Genomic DNA, 22,148 nt, shown 5'->3' with positions numbered 1-22,148 from the left:
CCGGACCCTGTAACTAGACTGACTGTGTTCAAATCTCAGAGTTGCTGCTTGTCATCAATGTGACTTTGGGTAAGTGATATGACTCCCATGTATCTCAAAATCTTCATCTGTAAAATGGGACTAATAATTAACCTACTCCTTAGGTATGTGGTAATGCTAATGTGTGTTAAATCATGTAAAACAGCGCTCAACCCATAGCAAGCACTGTTTGAGTGCTAGCTGTTATGTTTATTCATAGCCTGTAAACTTCTTTTTTTTTTAATGTGGCAGTTCATTAAGTAAGAGCAAAAGTTTGACTTCATTCTTTTTCCTCTGTGATGAAATTTGACGTATGTTTGTATTTATTCCATTTAAATGAGACTCTCTGTTGCTACACATATTAAGTTATTTCCTTCCAGTGTTAGTCAATCTGTAGCAACCAAGGATGCAAACAAGCAAACAAGCAAACAAGCCACTCCTTGTTTAATATTGAGGGGGAATGGTAGCAAAGCCCCATAATCAGGTGGCTTTGGACTCAGAGTATAGAGCATTTCTCTAAATAACAGCCTGATTTCTTTATTTTGTAGCAGGTATGAATCTCAATCCATGAATTCAGGGTGTCTGAAACATAATTTTTTTATTGCTATAAATTGATTTTTACTCCTCATTCAAAACTCCATTTTATGGTGAAGGGAAATTCAATATAATTCTGTTTCAGGGTGTGCTAAGGTTGTGGAATCAAACAGGCTATCCATCCAGCTCTTGGTGGGTTACTCCCCTGTTCACTAAGTTATTTATCTACAAAGACAGTCATTGATGGTCAGCACCTGGTTAGCATGGCTAGTTAAGCCCCCAGCTCCCAACTTTAGACCTACACACTTTGCAAGGCTGTTGGTGGTCCCTTCCGCCTAGATGTGCCAAACTGCTATTATCCCTTTGCCAAGAAAATGATGAACCATCTGCCACCAAACAACTTTCCCGCATCTGACCTTGTTGAAGCAAGTTCATGATGATCACAGACTGACTGCCTGTTATATTCCCCCACTGAGGCTTCGTGTATGGTATCATCTGTCTGCTGGGGATAGGGATGGTCAGAATGGTGAAGGAAAAAAAAAATATATATGAGATAAAATCATGAAAACATAAATGGATATCCCTGATTATTATCCTTCCACAAGAGCTTAAGCCACTGGGTTTGGATGTAAGTCAAATAGAATAATGAAACATCTGTAAAAATATGCATAGTTAGAAGGGAAAGGAAAATAGGTGGCGAATCTGAGCTTGGAAAAGGATATAAAAGAGGACATTCGATAAAACCATTTGGATCCCTTGTTCTTCTCAAAGTCAATTTTTAAAGATTAGCAATAGAAACTGTTCCCTTAACCTAAGGATGTCATATCCTGGTTGTTTCAGTAGCTTTCAGACAAGAGAGAGCTTTCCTTGAATTCCTCATGTACCCCCTACCCTGCCCCTCAATCTCTTAAGACATTGGAGTTTCAGTACTCCAGGAGTACTCAGGAGTACTCAGGATCATTCTGATCCCATTCTGCATCAGCATTTCTCAAAAGGAACCAATCCTGGAAATAGGCAGATGGTGTTTAGGAAAGAAATACTAGAAAGTGGTATGAGTTTGGTCCATTCAAACAATTACTGTTAATAAGTGCATCACTACATGGCAGGAATCATGATAGCAAAAATTATATTGTGATGTCTGCCCTGAAATAATTCAATTTATAAAGGAAGCTTGAACAAATAAACATTGGTAAATATGGGTGCTTTTTTTTTTTTTTTACAATACATATTAGGTGTTTTTATTGTTGTTTGTCTTTTAGTATGCAGTACATTCACATGGCTCAAAATTCAAAAATTTACAAAATGGAGTAACAGTGAAAATAATTCCTCCTACTTTTGACCCCTAGCCTCTTCGTTTTTTCTCCTGACACAACCAATGTTCTTACTTTCTAATATATCTCTCCAGAAAAAGTTTATGAATTTTGTGGATATATTAGCTTGTGTGTGTGTGTGTGTGTGTGTGTGTGTGTGTGTATTTGTTTTTGCCCTTTTTTCCTACTTCACAATATATAGGAAATATTTGAAAACAATACATCTTGGTGATAACTCCATATCATTTTACAGTTACACAAAGAACTTCTTCATTCTCTAATATTGCTAAACAAAAAGTATCCATTGTATCAATTTATCATATTTAAGGCTTCCCTCACTTTTGCTATAAAAATAAGCCTATAATAAATTGTACATGCATCTTTTCCCCCCATTTGCAAGATAAATTCCTAGAAGTAGAGTCTCTTGGTCATCAAAATTAGTTTCTGACTGGTGGTAGCAACTCTTTTAGCGATGACTTTTGCTCTTTGGGGGCCCTCACTGCTTTCCCCTTCTCAATGATCTGAACAGCCTTCAGTAAACCATCCTGCAGAGCCTGATTCTTTACCATGTTAGTGATTAGGAAAGTGACATCCCTGATATACATCTGCCTCACTTTAGCACCATAGTATTCTGCCCTGTGGCCATGGGCAATAAAGAAGGTACAAAGGGCTGTGATATCTCCTTCTTGCAGCCCACACTCCTCCAGGACAGACTCCCACACAACTCCAACGCGCTAGTTCTTGACTTTTCGTCACAGGATAGAGGTTAAGGTGGGAAGACCTCGCACCAGGTCTGGCAGCTTGTCAAGCACACGAGTGTGCAAGCAGATGAGAACTTCAGTGACGTAGCTGTATAAAATATTCAGTTCCATTGAAGTGAATTTGGGGGCCAGAACTGCTCTCCACAGCTCATCCTGGGCTGCCTGGCTTGCCAAAGGCATTGCTGTGCTGTTCAAATCTCCGGGTCAGACTATCCTTGGTGAAACCCATTTCTTTAAACTGTGCTTCTAAACCTTGGAGTTTGTGGTCTACTTTAAAAACAAGTCCTGGACAAACCATAAGTGACTCTTAATCTCACAAAACAAACTGAGGGTTGCTGCGGGGAGGGGGGTTGGGAGAGGGGGGGTGGGGTTATGGACATTGGGGAGGGTATGTGCTATGGTGAGTGCTGTGAAGTGTGTAAACCTGGAGATTCACAGACCTGTACCCCTGGGGAAAAAATAAATATATGTTTATAAAAAATAAATAAATTAAAAAAAAAAAAACCCAAGTCCTGGAAACTCAATATGGGTGCTTTTATGAAGAAAGATGTATAGAGTAGAATGGCAGGCTGGGGACAAGAGTAGAAGGTTGTGTGGTTGGCTTAGTGAGGGTTTGGTGGGAAAAACAGAAACTATTCTAGGCATGCAAACAGGAAGGGACTTAATATAAGGATTTAGGTGCTTATAAAGCTTTTGGAGGTGCTATGCAGGCAAACAAAGGTCAGAGAAGGCTATTGTTAGCTCTCAGTTTTCATGCTTGCTTTCATGGAATCAGGAAGTTGCAGAAATACAAGATGCTCAGTAATCCCAGTTTCTTTCATCCAAATCCCATGAAATGCCTCTCTTTATGGGGTCCATGCCTGAATACTGCTGGCAGAGACCCGTGGGAATGTAACCCTAGGGCTTCCAGTCCTTGTGATGTGAGGGAAAGCATAGAGGAGGGAAGGCGGTGCTGAGTTGCCAACAGACTTGACATGATGGCAGAATGGAAAGGTTATGCATAATCAGAAAACCTGAGCATGTTTGCAACCATGGATAAGAGGCTAAATCCTTTGGAGCCTCAGTGTCCTTTTCTATGAAATGAGAATGAATACATTTCTCTTAGGTTTGTGATCAGAAGGAGAGCTGACTTTCAAAATGCTGGAGACTGAAGCTGAGAAGTGGCTTGGGTTACTTAGGATGTTGTTTTCAATGGGAGCTGATCATCAAAAAATACCTATACTCCTTGACAGTTTTCTCCTTAGGTCTCAGAATTCCCCTCTGTTTTTCATTACTCTAACATATTAAAACTTCATATCCTCCTCAGTAGTTATGACAATAATGAACCTTCAAAATTTTGTTGAAAATGTACAACTTTGGGAGAATGTGTTCATGGGGACTGACTGTAAGCCTGATCTTATGTCCGACCCCTTCCATGGCTTTAACCTTCCATTAAAGGTTAAATGAGTAAACTGACCTAATGCACCTGCATATACCAGATTCTCAGTAAACACTGAGGTCTTTCTCCTCCTAGGAGATGCACAAAAAAGAATAAAGTCACACAGAGGGCCCAAAGGCAGAAAGATGGGCAAATAAAGGAGAGTAACTCTTTGCCTTCAATTAGCTTGGGCTAATACTCTATATATTTTTTAAGTTTATTTATTTTTAGTAATCTCTACACCCAACATGGGGTTTGAACTCATGACCCCGAGATTAAGAGTTACATGCTCTTCTGACTAAGGCATCCAGGTGCCCCATATTCTCTAACATTCAAAAAAAGTAAATCAGTGTAGAAATGTTGACTCTGTGTTATTCCTGTGTCTGATATGATTTCACTAGGGGAGAGGCAGCCAAGGGGGCAAGAGGAGTGGGGAAGGAGATGCTGAGAAAGAGAGATCAGATCTTAGCATCTAACTCTACTCTAAATCAACCTATTTCTCAAAAAACAACAGCTAGACACTTGAGTGTGGTGTTAGTTTGAGTTCAGGATTGTTATCAGTTGCAGGGAGGGGGATAGGAAGGTGAAATTTATGTGATTTATAGCAGTATTTCTCATACTGTATGGTGCTTATGAATCTCTGGGGGAATCATATTAAAACTCAAGTTCTGATTTAGTCGTTCAGGTTCGGGACCTCAGGTTTTGAACATCTGTGGGTATTGGGAGGGGAATCCAGAGAAATGATTAAATACACTGGACAATTCTTACACTCCTGGAACATATTTCTTCATTCATTCAACACAAGTTTATTGAGGACTGACCATGGGCCAGGCCCTTCAGAATCAGCAGTAAATCTAAGAGGCTAAATTTCTGTCATTGTGGAACTTTCTGGTGTTTGTTGGCGGGGTATTAGGGAGGTTTGAAGTATTGGAAGCTACAGCTATATGCTGAGCATCATCCTTCTGTGGTTCTGTTTCATCTCCCAGAAATGCTGTGAACCTCTCTTTTTGGATGACATGTGCAGGACATTGGCTACAGCTGCTATTTATTAAATGCTTGTTATGGGGCAAGTATCTGACACTATCACCTGCCTCCCAACTGGTTAAAAGCAAAAATTTTCTATGGGACTTTTAAGCTTTTATGTGTGTCACAGTCCCAAAATTGTTAGTGAGGAAAATATGAGTGACTTTTTTTTATTCTCTTATTCATTCAGTAATTTATTCATTCTACAAACTTTGGAGTCCCACTAAATAATTCTATAACTTGAGACACGGGCCTCTTGAAAGTAACAGTTCCATCTAAGGCATTTTTTATAATGATGATCCCAATAAATGTAATGGAGAATATGAGGAAGAAGATGGAATTAATCTTTTCTGCATTGATTTGCTTATTGGACGTTTACTAAGCTCTGGCTATATATCTGACACTATAGCAGACAATAGAAAACAAAAAGAAGAAGGAAGAAGAGGAAGAAGAAAGAGGAGAGGAGGGGAGAGAGGAGGAAGAGGAAGCAAAAGGGCTGAGGGGGAAGTGGAAGAGGAGGAATTGTCCTTGTGTCTATCATTATTTAAATAAGTTGATTAGCCACTTCTTAAAACACACTTCTACCAGCGACTGGTATACAGCTGGATGTTAAAACATTACATAAGACAGTAAGATTTAGGCAAGCAAGAACCCCGTCTATATAGTTTTCTTCATTTATTGAAAAAATGGGGTAGAGTAGTTTAATCATTCTATGAAGTCTCTCTAATTAAATGCTTAAATAAAGTCCTTTGAAAGTAAATGCTCCCTGAGTTCAAGGGAAGGTGAGGTCACTTGGAGGTGGCCAAGGAAAGCTATATGGTAAAGGTTAATGTTTAATTTGGGAACTGAGATCAGCTCCATATTAATCTTATTTGATAAAGTAACCATAGCACAGAGCCTGGAACAGTACAAAGACTCACACACAGTTCTAGAATGAGTGAATGGAGGGTAGAGGGATGCATGGGTAGATAGATGGATAGATAACAGGGAAAATGCTTGATAGATAATAGAAGATAATACAGTTGTGCCATAAGAAAACATAATTGACCGAAATGTCTCAGTAATTTAAAAAATCTAAGTACTCACTGTTTTCATACATTGGATTATTTCCATCTAACCAAAGTTATTAATTTAAGCAATTATTAGGAAACATAAGCAAGCATAACATCAAACCATCCCCTTAATTTACATCCATAATTTTATGTTGGCTCATGCATTTATTTACTTTGGTTATGTAAAAGAACGGTGATGTTAAAATCACAGTGGTTATTTATAGAATGTCCTCTAAAATCAGTATTTTATAATATTCATCAACTCTTTCATGTGAATCCAGAAAGACTTTTACCATAAAATAATGGTGAGGCACATTATGACTCTAAAAGGACAGCATTGCATGTGTATGCCATATATTCTACAGCTGTAGCTTAAGTAAGCATTTATAATATCATAATAGGTGAAGGACAAAAATACAGAACCCGAAATAGGAAATGTCAGATTCAAGTTCTTGTTTTCTTCAGATTTATACCCTTTAAGATCTTTGTTTCCTCCATCTTTAAAATGGAAGTACCATCATGTTTATTGGCACACGGGGTCTTCTTTCCTTTCAAAACCTATTCTTTACTCTTGCTTTCCTCTGAGTTTCTGTATTTTGTTAACTGTTCCAGCTATGGAGATGCCTCCCATCCCTCAACCAGTGTAGGAGTTAGAGAAACAATAGTTCAGCACACTTGCACTTGTTTTTAAAAGATATTAATTAAATCCAGCTCATACATTAGTAACTGCTCTTACTAAATGTTTACAACTGCTGCTGTCACTAAAATATGTAGGCAGCCAGCTGGAAATTATGGGTAGAAAAAAATAAGACTGTCTTTCTTAGTCATGACGGGTAGAGGGTGTGGAAATTTTTCAGGTGAAAAATGCCATAATAAATATAATATTGATTGCTAAGTTCCTTGTTCTTTGAAGACAGAGGTAGCAGATTGCTAGCTAGTTCTGTGCATTAAGTGGGTCATATTTGTATAGCAAAAGCCTCGTAAGAAACATCTGCTTATGAAGTCTTCTTTCATTATATGTTTTCACACTGAAACAAATATGTAATCTTGTTTGCCAAACCCCGTAGCTTCCTGTGAAGCCCCAAGCTGTAAAAGTCAAGCCTGTTTATGAAGACTCCAAAAACACAAAATAACTTAAATATAGAATATCTTGGCTTGAAAATAAAAGGCTAATAAACAAATGCACAACACATGAATATTTCTTCTATTTTAACACTTGTTTACTCTTTGAGTGGGTAACACATTTTCCTGTGATTCAAACTGTAAAAAGAACAGCAAAAAAGTGTCCCTTATTCTTTTCCCCTTGCCACTCAGTTCTCCTCTCTTAAGTGACAATCAGGGTGGTCAATGACTCTTCTATCTATCTTTCCAGAGATAGGAGAAAGTATGAGTATGTTTCTTTCATTAAAGGTTGTGGCATAATACACATCATATTCTTATTTTCCCTTATCAGTTATTCTAATCATGATGAGCTGAAACTTTGCTTTTGCAAAGAATATATTTGACCTGTTTGCTAGTTTCTCGCTAGGAATTTCTTACTGTTTGATACTGCGAAAAGAGGGGGACCCAGATAAGAGCCCATCTAAGCTCAGAGTTTATGGGATTGTGCATGAAGTGGGTCATATTTGCATAGCAAAAGCCTCATAAGAAACATCTGCTTATGAAGTCTTTTGGAAATCCCTACTCCACACTTAGATATAGACATTTTAGAAATGGAATAAACTTTTGAGAGTCAATTTGTTTCTACTCCAACTCACTTATTTTACAGATAAGCCTAGAATAATTGAGAGAATTCAGTTTCTTGGCTAGTAAGTGTCAGACATGAGAAAAAAACCGAGACTCGTGTCTTCTGTTTCATGAGGATGCTAATCATTGAATCATAATGTTATGATTTGAATTGTGTGTCCTCCCCCGCCGAAACATAAGTCATTGTGCTTTGAATGTGATCTTGTTTGGAAATAAGGTCATTGAAGATGTAATTAGTTACGACAAGCTCATTAGTGTGAGCCCTAACACATTATGATGGGTTATCCTTATAAGGGAAAATTTGGACACAGAGCCACACATAGAGGGAAGATGATATGAGGAGACACATGGAAAACACCATCAATAAGCCAAGAAGACAGGTCTAGAATAGATCCTTCCCTTACACTTTGATTTTGGAATTCTAGCCTCCAGAACCGTGAGGCAATACGTTTAAACAATTCTGTTGTTTAAGCCACCCAATCTGTAGTACTTTGTTATGGCAGCCCTAGCAAGAGACGATTTTTATTTATTTGTTTGTTTATTTATTTATTTATTTATTAAATATTTTATTTATTTATTTGACAGAGAGAGATCACAAGTAGGCAGAGGGTTGGGGGGAGGAAGCAGGCTCCCCGCCAAGCAGAGAGCCCGATGCGGGACTCGATCTCAGGACCCTGAGATCATGACCTGAGCCAAAAGCAGAGGCTTTAACCCACTGAGCCATCCAGGTGCCCCAAGAAAAGATTTTTAGAGCCATCTAATCTACCACCCGCCCAGCCCTCACCAGACTCCATACTACAGTGTTTCTGACAATTTCTAATCCAGCTTTTTATTCCCCATCTGCAGTGATGGTAAATAAGTCTCCCTGGTCGGGGAGAGACCCTACACTACAGGGAAATTTTCTTTATGGAGCTAGTTCAGGCTTCCTGGAGCTCCTAAAAACAAAGGAAAAATATAACACACAATATATCACTTTTTTTTTTAAAGATGTATTGATCATGAACTGAGTGATAAGAGCTCCAAAGGCAATTTTACACGCACCTCTTAAAAAAATCTAATTTCATAGAGTCTTGTGTGTTATAGCTATTACCTGAATAACATGGGTAAGGAAACCTGTAGGTGAGAGAGAAAATAATTTGCCCCAAATCACACAAATACTTATCATCAGATCATGTCAAGACTTAGGTTCAGTGATCCAGGATCAGTGTAATTTCATCTATTACAAAGCTAACTGATCTTGTGTCTGAAAACAGTTGTAGTTTCTTTAATCAGCTATCAGAGCCTTGGTTCTATACTAGTCAGTTAATTAAGTAATCTGTAATTTCTTGGAAGACTTAACTCCAAGACAGTAAGCTGAATAATATTCTGGCATGATTGGACAAGTATGGAAAAGAACATTTAGATCATAAGTGAGGGCTGTATATTACATCACCCTCATAAGCGTTTAAGTTGTAAATGGGCAATCATTATTAGGGGGATAAAAAACTTTAAATGGCAATAAATTAAAAAAAAAATCTACTCCTACCCCAGCAACAATTTAGGCTTCTTAAGACTTAAGACCCAAGTACACACATAAGGAAAAAAAAACAAAACACTAAACTTAGAAATTAAACGGTTTAAATTCTATGTTTAATACTTTCCCTATTGTAAAACTCAGAGTCCAGATTTTCCCATTCGTGGAACTAGAACAATCATGTTGACCTCATATGAGTGTCTAAAGTTGTTAAAGTTTAAAAGGAATATAGAAATAGTAGGTATTAGGGAAGTCTATTGAATCAGAGGTTCTGGTGTTGGAACCCTAATGAGCATTATTCATAATCTCCCCAAAGCGATTCCTTTGCCCCTTAAATGTTGAGAGTCAGTGTTTTCCACCCTGTTGTCAAATGGGTGGGAAAATCCATTTTTACAGCTCAGCACAGATATAAAAATAACCTTCTTAGATAATCTTTTGAGGAAAGTTGTCTTTTCATATGTCCCCTTCAACACAAATGTAAAGAACAATGTGAATTCTGTTTCTCACTGCTCTTAGTCAAAGGAATGAGAACTTTTTTGCCAGCAAGACAGTTTGGTTTCATGACCCAGTGCTTCTCAAAGTGCTGTTCTCAGAGCCATCCTGGTCCAAAAACTGTTGACAGGTCTCTGACAGGTACAGAAATAGAGTGAGCAGCATTTGGAAGTTTTTATAGCCCTGTAGAGCAATTTTACATCTGTTGAAGCCAATAAAGAACTGTGATTTAATTTGGTATGTTTTTTCATTTCATTTTTTCCGGTAATTCATTTTATTATATTTTATAAGAGTTTTGGGCTGTGATTGATGAGGGGAATAGTTGGTTCTTCAGCAGAGAGAATTGAGAAGCACTGTTCTACTCTTATTGTTAAGGATTTGAGTTTCATCTCTACACAGAAAGTGATGGGGACTTTGAAGCCATTATTTAGATAATTCGAACGATGTATTGAGAAAGCCACAAATACAATTTCACCCAAATTCCTTTAGTGCTATCCAATTTCCCTTATCCTGGTGAGGTGTGGCAGTGGTAAATGGCACTCTCTGAAACTCTTAAATCAGGATAGTACCAGTCAAAAGTAAGATAATATGCATTTTGCCTTTCTCCGAAGCTTAACCCCATGAGGCACATTTTATCTTGAGTTTGGGCGAATATGAAAGAGGTAAAGTTAGCAGTTAATTCTTGAGCTTTCCTTCCTGAACACTCTAAAATGGAATTCATTTCAAGGACCTTGATGAGGGATTTTAAGAAACTAAAGGAAAAAAGAAAAAAAAAAGAAAAAAGAATTTCCAGTGACTATACATGGAGATAAGAAACTAACTTTATTGCTTGGAATTCTAAATCCAAATTATCGTTTTAAAAAGAGAAACTAGAGTAATGATAATCTAGTAGTACAGTAAGTTGGAGACATTTTTGAAGCATTTTTTTCAAAGGAAGTCAGACAGAAAAAAACAATCATTTTTACCAAAACATCCTTGTGCTCTTTAGAACAGATGTGCATACCTACTGTTTTAGTACTTCTGTGACTTTCATCACATGCTATGTTGAAAAGCAATGGTCCCTGCTTTCCTAGGAACTTGTGATAGGAATTATATAATAGAGAGGTAATCAGCACTTTCTGGCACTTTCTACGTAACAGAATTTACATAGCCAAATAGGTAGTGTTTGTGTGTGATGGTCTCTATGGGGAGACTGGCTTTTTTTTTTTCCCCTCAGATAACCTTACTTGTTCTTTAACTAGAAAAAAAAAAAGGTCAGAAAATACTAACTTGTTTTTGAGATTCAACTTAATTAGCTCTTAGACTATCAGGTCCTATTGGCATATCCAGTTTTGAGATCATAGTTTGGAATGAGGGCAGAGAGATGAAATATAACTATTTTGAGCTTAGAATTAGTTTGTTTTTAATTCTACTTACCTAAAATCATACTAAAACATTTAGATTTTGAATAAGGAAAAATATATATATACACACAAGTGTATATGGGTATCTATGTCTAAAATACTGAATCTAAGTATGTAGAAAAACTCTTCCATATCTGTGTCAAGAGGCTTAATTCACTGATGTTCATTGCAGCAATGTTTTATTAGCCAAAAGAAACAGACAAAACAACTGCATGGCAACCAGTATGATTATCAATAGGAAAATGGATAAACATTGAGATCTATTTAATAAATATATCAAGAGGTGTTTGAAATAAAAGAATTGTTTTTACATGGAAATATAAAAGCAAAAGGTGGGACGGAGAGGAAACACAACTCGCACAATGTGTATGGAACTATAGAATATATGCGCACATGCATATTTTAAAATCATATGGCAATGTGATTTAAAAAGAAAGAAAGATTGATTTATGGCATATAAAAGCATGGACTGGAAGAACACACATCAAATCCTTATTTGTAGAGGATTCTAAGGAATGAGAAAGAGACAATATGGCTGGTGAGGGGGAACAAAGAAGACTTCAACATGTCTATAATGTCCAGGTTGTATTGTTTAAAAAAATAATAAATTCTGAAATAAGGGAAAGAGCTGTTAGTACTTAGTTTTTCACTCTAGGTGATCAATAGTTATTTATAATATTCTATGTACTTTATGTTTTAAAAATCTTTTCAAATTTTATTAGTTGCAAATGTCTTCAGTAAAATACTTTATTGCAACTTATGCTACCTATAACATATGATTAGTTTAGGGCTTAGCTGATATTAATACTTAGATGTGCCAGCTTCAGACACAAGTCTCTATTTTCTGATCAACATGTTCCCAGTTCTGAGATTTCTGTATCACAATTATGATTAGGCTTGCTCAAAGGCTTCTCCTAAAACTATTTAGATAAATACCCAAATAGAAAGATTAAATTGTTGCTTCTTGTAACTTTCTACTATTTATTTTATTATTTTTAAAGATTTTATTTATTTATCTGAGAGAGTGAAAGAGAGAGCAGAAGTAGGGCAGGGGGGACAGAGGGAGAGGAAGAAGCAGACTCCCCACTGAACAGGGAGCTTGATGCGGGGCTTGATCCCAGGACCCTGGGATCATGACCTGAGGTGAAAGCAGACACTTAACTGACTGAGCCACCCAGGCGTCCCTTACCTTTCTAGTGTTTAGAGGAGACTGCACTATCAGAGAATGTATTAATCAAGCTTGACAACTTACTCCTAAAATGCAATTCAAATTTACTTATTAAAAACATTATCATGTAAACACTTGCATATTCATTGAGATCAAAGAGGTTAGGAACATTTTGGAGTCTTGTTATTAGTATCAGTTGTAATGGAATTTGATTGAGATGGTGCTCTGCCTTACATTGGGTTTCATAGTATAGGTGGCATGGTAGTTTAGAGTCTTTGGCAAATTAATATCACCATTCAAACACTGCCCTTTGATTATTCCTCAGCAGTGGTCAACTTTTGGGCCACCCAGCAAATTTAAAATGTCAATGTGATGCTTAACTTTCTATTGAAAGGTCTGTATTTTTCAAGGAATGACTGTAGTTTAGAACCACTAGGTTCTGAGTATTAGGAAAACTTTCATTTTAGAGGTAAGGATCATTGAACCCACTATAACATATCTATCATAAAACTCCTAAATGAGGTTAACAAGTCCAATTTAAATTTAAAGTTGGCTAACTGGACTTGTTAATACTTGCAATTTGCCATATAAATGTTAAAACTATTCAGCATAGTTTTATTAATAACTTGGAGGTACTTCTCCCCCATTAACAAACCCCCACACAAAAAATCCAGACTGCTATGCTTACTAACCCAGATGAAACCATAGAAATTTCTTCCACACAATAGAATGAAGTGATCACATATACACTCTGTGGTACACCTGATGAATATACTCAATTTTAGCTGAATGAAAATAACATGAGCTAAAATAGAAACGAGATAATATTTTATAGGCTTTTAGGCCCAGAATTTGTCTTTACTTTTTACTTTGTAAAAAGATTTAAATTGTCAAGATAATTGTAAGGGTCTGAAAAACATATTTGTGTCAAAAATAAAAATATAGGGACACCTGGGTGACTCAGTTGGTTAAGCAACGCCTTCAGCTCTGGTCGTGATCTCAGGGTTCTGGGATCAAGTTCCACGTCATTGGGCTCCCTGCTCAGCGGGGATCCTGCTTCTCCCTCTGCCTGCTGCTCCCCCTGCTTGTGCTGTCTCTCCAACAAATGGATAAATAAAATCTTTAAAAAATAATAATAAAAGTAAAAATATAAATGCTAACTACTCCTTAAAAAAGAAAACAACCCACATCAACAACATCAACAAACTTTGAACCAATCAACTACTTAAAGTTTGCTGTGTCCAAAGCCAGTACACTCGTCTCAGAAATTGTCAGTAAAGCTGTAATGAGAGGTAAGACTCCCTGCCTTGTGTTACCCTGGTTAATTTCTAACTTCATTGAAATGTTTTGGGAATCTGTGAGAGGGGAACATGAAGAACCAGAGTATACATGTTGATCTCAGAATTCTTTTGAAAGCATGAGATACATGGCATGTGTTATTTTAAATAGTATGTCATTTGCAGATACCTGTAAGCTGTTTGAAGGATTTTTAAAAATTCATGTTTTAAAGACTTTCATGCCTAAATAGAGAAAAATAAATGAATGTAGCCACTTCATTCTTTTTTTTTTTTCTTAAAGATTTAATATTTTAGAGAGAGGGAGTGGAAGAGAGTAGTAGTAGGGGAGGGGCAGAAGGAGAGGGGGAGAGAGAATTGCAAGCAGACTTCCCACTGAGCACACAGCCTGATGTAGGACTGGATCCCAGAATCCTGAGATCACAACCTGTACTGAAATCAAGAGTACGTTGTTTAACCAACTGAGCCATCTAGGCACCCTTTACCATTCTCTCTTATCTATGTATTTTGCTGCCTATCCTGTTTTCAACTGGAGAAAAAGATCCTTACAATAGTTGGCAGGGAGACGGGTGTTAGCTTTACTCTTAATGGAGCCAAATAGACCTAAAAGAACATCCGGGAAAAAATAAATAAATAAGAAGCAAAGAAAAATGTTCCAAGTTGAATGTTGAATGTTGGCTCCTGAAATCGATCCAAAGATTTAAAGTTGACAAAAGGTGAAATTTGTTTATATTTAATACACAGTTCCACAGGTTTGGGGAATGTTGATTACATATGCAGTTCCTCATATTCCACATTTATTTTGGCCACCTTTCCCACATTTTCAGTTTTTGATATACTAGGACTCCAGGATGCTTGCCTTCTCATCACTTCTTTTGATCTTCTTGCCAACTTTAATGTTTGACTGTAAATATGGTAATTAGTTCTGCAATTACTATCTAATTCCATATTTAGTACACTGGCCTTCTTCAATAGAAGCTGCTTTCTTTATTTACATGACTGGTTGGTGGCCATTATTTTTAACTGACATTGGCCACTTCTATTTTTGATTAGCTAAAGCGGAAGAATAAATGGCTCTAGATTTCTCCCTATGTCCTGAGGATATCTGTATTAGTTTCTTCTTTTTTTAATTTTTTTGAGAATGACATAAACAAAAATCTTACAGATGTCAGATGCTCTAAAAAACACTTGTTATAAAAAGATGTATTTTATCTTTACCCTTTTTAAAAATTGTCTATCTGTGGAGCACTGATGTTTAAAGACCTGCCTTAAGGAATTCTGCTCCTAAAATCATGAATGCATGTTTTGTAATTGTGGACTTTGTTCTTATAAATTTTGACTCTTGATAATGTGAATATTAAGTGGGAATTAACTTTGGTTAATTAAAAGAAGTAAAAGAAACATATAGAAATACTTTAAGTTTTGTGTGCTAGCAATCAACACAGCAAACTTTAAGTTAAGTAAAAGAAACATATATAAATACATAAATGTGTTTATCATGTTGATTGCTAGCACACAATATTGAATCACAACATATGTGAGCTAGTAGGAAATGAATAGAAACTGAAAACTTTGACAATAGTTGGTTTTATTTAATTGAACTGACAGGTGTTTAATACATAAGGGTTCTGTTGTTAATTTAAATTTTAAGATATAAAATAGTCACATGACTGCCATAAAATGGATATTATTTACTTGCTGGAATTAACATATTTCACAGTACCCTTCAAGCGTGTGGCAACTTCCTAGTTCTCTGCAAACTTTTACTCATTCATTAATTTAGTAAATACCCTGTTACTGTCAGATTTCTAGTTTGGGAGATACAACAATGACCAAGGCCCTGTTCTTTCCTTCAAGGAATGTGGTCTTAATCTAGAGAAACTGAATAAATTTCATTAGTTCATGAATCAATAAACATTTATTATGTGACTAATATGGATCTGTACCATACCAGACACTCTCAGAGATGCAAGTAACAGACAATTCATAAATGTTTATAGAATGTTGTAGAATAAATGAAGAATAAAGCTCATAATTTAGCTGAGGAGGCAGGCACAAGAAATCAACATATTTTAAATAATTTAAGTCGCAAATTCAATACTACTAATTTGACAGATTGATTCCCTTTAATGAGCTGGCTCTTATTTGAACAAAGTCAAAGAATTGAAAAAAAAATCTATCCTATCACATTATTTTTTAGCTAACTTGCATTTATTATAAAAGAGCTATATCCAGTTTTACATTTGATACAAATTAATTAAATTTGGTCTTTGAGTTATTTAAAGCATTCAACAGAAGATACTGGAGTTCTAAATATTTCCTGGTTCTGAACAGTTGCTTTGCCAAGACTGCTCCTTGTATAAATGGAAACTCTCATGAAATGCATTTTTTTCATTATTTTCTCAGAAAGGACATTTAGTGTCTTTGGTAAGGTAGCATTCTGATACAGTTGGACAATACTTCCTAGGCAAGTTCAGCAAATTTCCATGATGTCATAGCCCTAAGTAGTTTCTGGGGACACGAGTCCATGGCCACTCCCTTCATAATCTTCCAAGAAGCCAATGTGTTCATGCTGTTTTATAAACGGAGGGACAGAACACCCTCCGGTGACATCCAAATAAACTCTTTGTCTTCAGAACTTTCTTCTTGGGATGCCAGCGTGGCTCAGTCAGTTAAGCATCAGACTCCTGACTTCAGCTGAGGTCTTGATTTCAGGCCCCATGTTGAGCCTACTTTAAAAAAAAAAAAAAAAATTCTTTTTAGTTGCCCTCAAGCCTTGGTTTGCCCATGGCTGAGTACTATATGGGCCCATACCTTAAAGCTATAAAGAAATAGATAATGTAATTTATGTTACTATTATTCATATTACTGTTATAGTGTAGAGCAGTTCCTGAATATCTGCATGCAATTAAATCAGAAAATGTGTTTCTAAAAAAGTTACAGGGAAAGCTGATCTTGCTCACCAGGGACCATATATTGAGGAGCAAGGCCATGGAGCTGAAGGCAGTGGGTTTTGCAACCAAAGTCTAAGGTTTATATTCTGGATTCACTAGTTACTATATAGTGTAGAGGAAGTTACTTGGTTTCCCTGTGCCTCTGTTACCTCATCTGTAAAATGGAAGTAATACTACAACTGCCTCATGGGTTATTTGTGGGTTAAATGAAATATCACATGTATCTTATTTCTTGGAATACACTGACCTGAAGAATATGGTACCGGCTTTGGGCAGTTGGGAAAGTAGCAAGAATGATTGCTCCTTTGCTGTTTCCTGATAGATCTTTTCCAGTTCTTTTGTCATCTGCTAGCATCCTTTAAATCTGTTGAATTCCTGTTGTGGGATATTTTAATCAAGGAATCATAAGAGATATGTAAGAATCACACAGGCTTTCACTGGGTGTGGTTCTCATCTCCATTTGTTATCGATATTTATAGAAGACTAAAGCTATGAACGAGATCTTGGTTCCCTGCTCTTCTCACCTCGATTTTTGTAAGAAGCAATTACGCTGCAGATCTGCAAGAAATTATCGCCCACAGGTACCAGCGACTCTAGACCACCTAAGTCTCTCTGGGTCTCACAGTCCTGCAGGCTCCTCTTTGCATGCAAAACATCCTCATAATGGAGATTAAATAAAGTGCTCTCCAGATTTGTCAAGTCTTAATGAGAAAAATTGCTTTAAAATAAGTTTTAATAAAGCATCTTAAGTAACATTTTAATCAGTTGAAGTTTACATCGTTTTTCTTAATAGCATTCCTATGAAAAAGATCAATGATTATTTTATTCTGCTAAGCCTATAAAATTGGTAGTGGATGACATATAATATTATAGCCCATAAAATCTACAGTTAAATGTAGGCAGTTGTTAACCTGTTTTTTAAAGCTACATTTAAAATGAAAAGTGATGTACTTTAAGGAATTATTTGATTAAGCTAGTCAGGAATATAGAGGGAGAAGCACCTTTTACCACCACACTTAATTCTGTGGGGAAAAGAAACAGACTTACAGATAATGAAAATGGAACAAAATCATTATTTTAGGAATTCAGCTGTGTTAATGGGTATTATATAATTAGCTGTGTTAACGGATGTTCTTCAGAACTGAAAGCACTCCTGAAAAATAAGCAGGGGTTTGTTTTATCTGTGGTAGCAAGTACGGAAGGAAGGAGAGAAAGAGAGAAGAAAGGAAGCGAGAAAGGGAAACAGAAAGAAAGAGAAAAAGAGAAAGGTGGGGAGGGTGAAAAGAAAGGAAGAATTGATTCATCACTGTCACGTCAGGATATCCTGCCAAAGAACTGTAGGACCAGAAATGATTTACAGTGGCACAGTAAGGAAACTCCCATATGGAGGTTTTGTGTTATTTTTATTACATCTTATTTAGGCAATCCCTTTAAAAGATTAGTGCTTAGAAAATGCCTATAATTTCCTTAACAGCCATATCAGAATTTGGATGATAAGAATTGTTTTGGCCATTTGGGTTGTCTGTAAATTTAATATTTAAAATCTTAGCTCTGTCTATACTTGCTGTTTTTTTTTTTTTTTTTTAAGATTTTAATTATTTATTTGACAGAGACAGATCACAAGTAGGCAGAGAGGCAGGCGGGGGTGGGGGTGGAAGCAGGCTCCCCGCTGAGCAGAGAGCCCGATGCAGGACTCGATTCCAAGTCTCTGAGATCATGACCTGAGCTGAAGGCAGAGGCTTAATCCGCTGAGGCACCCAGGTGCTCTATACTTGCTGTTTTCTTTGAGTATTCTGTTCTGCTTAAAAATGAGAAACTGCCTGTCGCTAAGAAATTGATTGCCAATTAAAAATATCACTTGTAGCATGGTATAAATGACATTTACAAAATCGCTTTGGACTGGCTCTCTGTTCTCTCTACCCTTAACTTCAACAAGCCCTAGAATTAGACAAAGACAGGCTGGGCAGCGCAGCTATTAACAGGCAACAGCACAGCCCTTTCCACTGCTTTCTGTTTGTGACCTGGCATACTGAAGCCGCTGGCTCTGAATGCTGGTTGAAACATTGCCGAATGATACATGGAAAGAAAATGAAGAGAGTGGAAATGGGAGGAAAGGTTAGTTTCCTTCTTTGTAACTTCCTCTGAAGTGGGTAGAGCCTAAAGCATTGTCAACACTATCCCATTTTCTCAAGGCTTGACCTGTTCCCAAATTGCACCATTTGCCATTTTTCCCCTAACAGTGATCAACACGCAGTAGATGCTCACTTAATGTTGGCTGAATGAGTTAGTCCCAGTTACCACTGAAAACAGTCTGTGGCTGTTAAGTCCTCTTTCAAATTTGTAGCTTACCTTTGAAAATAGAGATCTGGGTTCAAATTTAACATTGCTGCTCAGCAAGTGTGGTTCTTGGTCCATTTACTTCACCTTCCTGGGCAACTGATTCCTCATCTAGAAAATAAGGATAATAATGTGGAACACCACAGTAAGCAAAACTTCCAAAGTAAAAAACTTAAGAACAGTCCTGAATAAGTAGGTGCTCAATGAATGGTGTTTTCCTTCCTTCCTCATTTTCCTGAACATAACCAAATCCATGACTGTGTTTACTTCCATGGCTTCTCTCTACACCCCCAGATTTTATATATATGTATGTATATATATATATGTATATATATATTCTTCTTCATGAAGTTTTGAAAGGAAAAACAAATTTTAAAACTTTTCTTGAATTGTTTTCCTTCTTAAAAAAGTATCTGACCCTGTTATCTTTTACATCTTTTCTTGGTCCCTGTAAACTGGGACTGCGTTTCTCTGAGCTTTACAAGATGCTCATTTAAACTCAGTTCTTGGAGTTGACTGCCCTTCCAGGTAGAAGACAAATTTGTGACTCACCCATAAATTATAGACTAATGAAATGCCAAACCTAAAACCCTGGCTAGCGAAAGAGGCATTTACTAAGTTTTATTAACATGCAGTTCTTCTCTGTACCTAATGCTGAACGTGGGCCTAGGAAAGCTAAATTTAAAACAAGACCCAGCTACTGTGACTTAGTGATGAGGGAGAAAAGAAATGACTCGTTGGCATGAAGTCGCTTTATCTTTGTCTGGTTGCCCTTCTCTCTGACGTTCCTTCCTCCATGCAGGGACTGATGGTGTGAAACTTGGCTGACAGGGAGGGCTGGTGGCTGGCTGCCTTGGAAGTAGGTGGGGACTGCAGGGAACTTCGGCTTTTCCAGAAAATCTTAGGTCATACACACGTCTGTAGAATTCCTACCAACTAACTAATTTAATAGCTTTATTTTTCTCAAATCCCCCAATTTTGGCCTGCCAGTGGATTTAGAGGTTTATTTATTTATTTTATTTTTAAGCCCTGCTCCCACCTTCAAAACAGAGGCCCCTGAGTTTCATTTGTTCATTTATCCAGTCTTTCTTTGTGGATTTCAGCTGCAGTTAAGGTCCCTCGCTATTAGGAGGCTTAGCGACGAAAGGGTTAGGAAGTTAGTTCTAGGGGAGTCCGCAACTGTGTGGGTCACAAAGCTCTCAGTTGACCTCTACTTCCTGTCCCTTTTCATTCACACCCCAAGTCCCAGCTGCTAGTGCGATCTCACCAGCTTGCACCATCTCCCTCTCAACAACTGTTTATTTTATCAACGACTCTAACAACCTTGGCTGCAATTTGATTTGGACAACTGTTAACTGATTAGTGTGAATTTGACAGGCACAGCTGTTGCCAGTTCCGGTACTGCCAGTGGGTGCAAGAACCTGGTATTTTCTACAATTTGGAATTTGTAAAACTTTCTCAGGGACCATTGTGTCAAAGACATGCCAAGTTTTCTGACTTAGAGGACTTCACGTTCTCTCGGCTCTTCCTGGCTGCTTATTCTCAGAGATGGTTTTGTTGTTTTTAGATATGGCTGTGTTCCTTCTCAGATACATGCTTTTATTTTGTGTGTCCATAACAAGATGTTTTCGGGAGTAATAACCAGAAAAACTACCAGTGCCATCTATGAACCAGGTGTATAACGTATAAACTAGGCATCGTGTTGTGCATTTCATATAGGTGGTGATAAGAATACAATCTCATCCTTAAAAAATGCTACAGTTACTTTCACACAATAGTGTTGCCTATGTTATCTCGGGAAAGCATGATTTATGGGTGATATGCTACAAATTTTGATTTATAAGGCTATGTGTGTAAGAAACTTTTTTTTTAACTGAACGTAGTTTCTATTTTGAACTTCAATTCTGTGTGTGGTAAAAATACAATGTTAGTTAATCCAGAGTCTTTCTACTTCCCTGGATTATATTTATATTCTGGGTGCCTTAAAAATCTCAGGGGGCAGGAGACATCTGGTTCTTTGTCCTTCCTGTTCTTGTTGTAGGCGGTGGGATGTTCTCGGGTCTATTCATACGATTCTTGGTGGTTCAGCTACATAGATTTCTTCTATCACCTGTTGTTCTAAACCAGTGTTGTGCAAGTGAACTTTTTATGATGTTGAAAATGTGTTGTGTCTGCTCTGTTTGGGTAGCCACTAGCCGTGGGTGGCTGTTGAGCACTCGAAATGTGGCTAATGCAACGGAGTACCCAAGTGTTTAATTGTATTTAATTTTAATGTGTCTATACCTAAAGAGTGTTTCGTGGCTTGTGGCTACTACACTGGACAGCACATCAGGTCTCTGCAGGTTATGTCATTTCTAGCCATTTCTACAACCTGTGAAGGATCTTGAAATCAATCCAGTCATTTCTTCATGACACTCGCGATCCTTGGAAAATTGAAGTGGCTGTCTAAGGCCATCATAGCATCAATGATACTGTGATGTGAATGAAAAGTTCATTCTGTTGAACGTTGCATCACTGGAACATTCTGTAATTCCATGATTTGACGTACTCATTTTTTTAGATACTTTCTACTCACCCACGCAGACATATATTTTGCTCCTGAACTATGGTGGGCCCATATAAGCTCCAGGATCTTGGCATTGGTGATGTAGGTCAGTGATGAAGCTGAACAGGACCCCTCGTCTCTACTTTCCCAACAAAGTACATGATGGCCATTTTCCTGCTACTCAGCTTGACTCTTCTTCACCAACCAACACTAAGTTTTTGTCTTCTCTGACTCCGTGGGCCTTCCTCAGCCCAGAGAATGCTACTATGCTTTGACATGGGAAAAATAGGTTTTACGTGAACCTTCATTTTTCTCAATCTGTCTTGTTATGGTGGGAATTTTACACATTGTGGTCTTTAGAACTTACACTCAAAAGCCCAACTCTTCAAATTCAAAAACGTGGGCTTTTGAAAATCACATGTATTTTTTCTGCTTTGGCTTTTTTTATTATACCAAAATTTACATAATTAAAATTTACCATTTTAGCCATTTCTAAGTGTATAGTGCAGGAGCAGTAAGTATATTCACATTGTTGTGCAATCGTCACCCCATCCACCTTCAGAACTTTTTTATCTTGCAA

At 37.2% G+C, this 22,148-nt stretch overlaps 1 protein-coding gene and 1 pseudogene across 2 annotated transcripts in view; one reads left to right on the top strand and one right to left on the bottom strand.

Moving 5' to 3' along the window:
• The window catches only part of ZNF385D (zinc finger protein 385D), an 889,426-nt gene that overhangs the window by 681,921 nt on the left and 185,357 nt on the right, over window positions 1–22,148 (top strand). The window lies entirely within an intron of this gene.
• On the bottom strand, window positions 1,800–20,492 carry LOC116869609 (annotated as a pseudogene).

The sequence above is a fragment of the Lontra canadensis genome, unplaced genomic scaffold, assembly GCF_010015895.1.
Source record: "Lontra canadensis isolate GAN:19392208 unplaced genomic scaffold, GSC_riverotter_1.0 scaffold20, whole genome shotgun sequence".
Taxonomy (NCBI): Eukaryota; Metazoa; Chordata; class Mammalia; order Carnivora; family Mustelidae; genus Lontra; species Lontra canadensis.
Note: the sequence above shows the minus strand (reverse complement) of the source record. Positions and strands in the feature narration are given on the sequence as shown.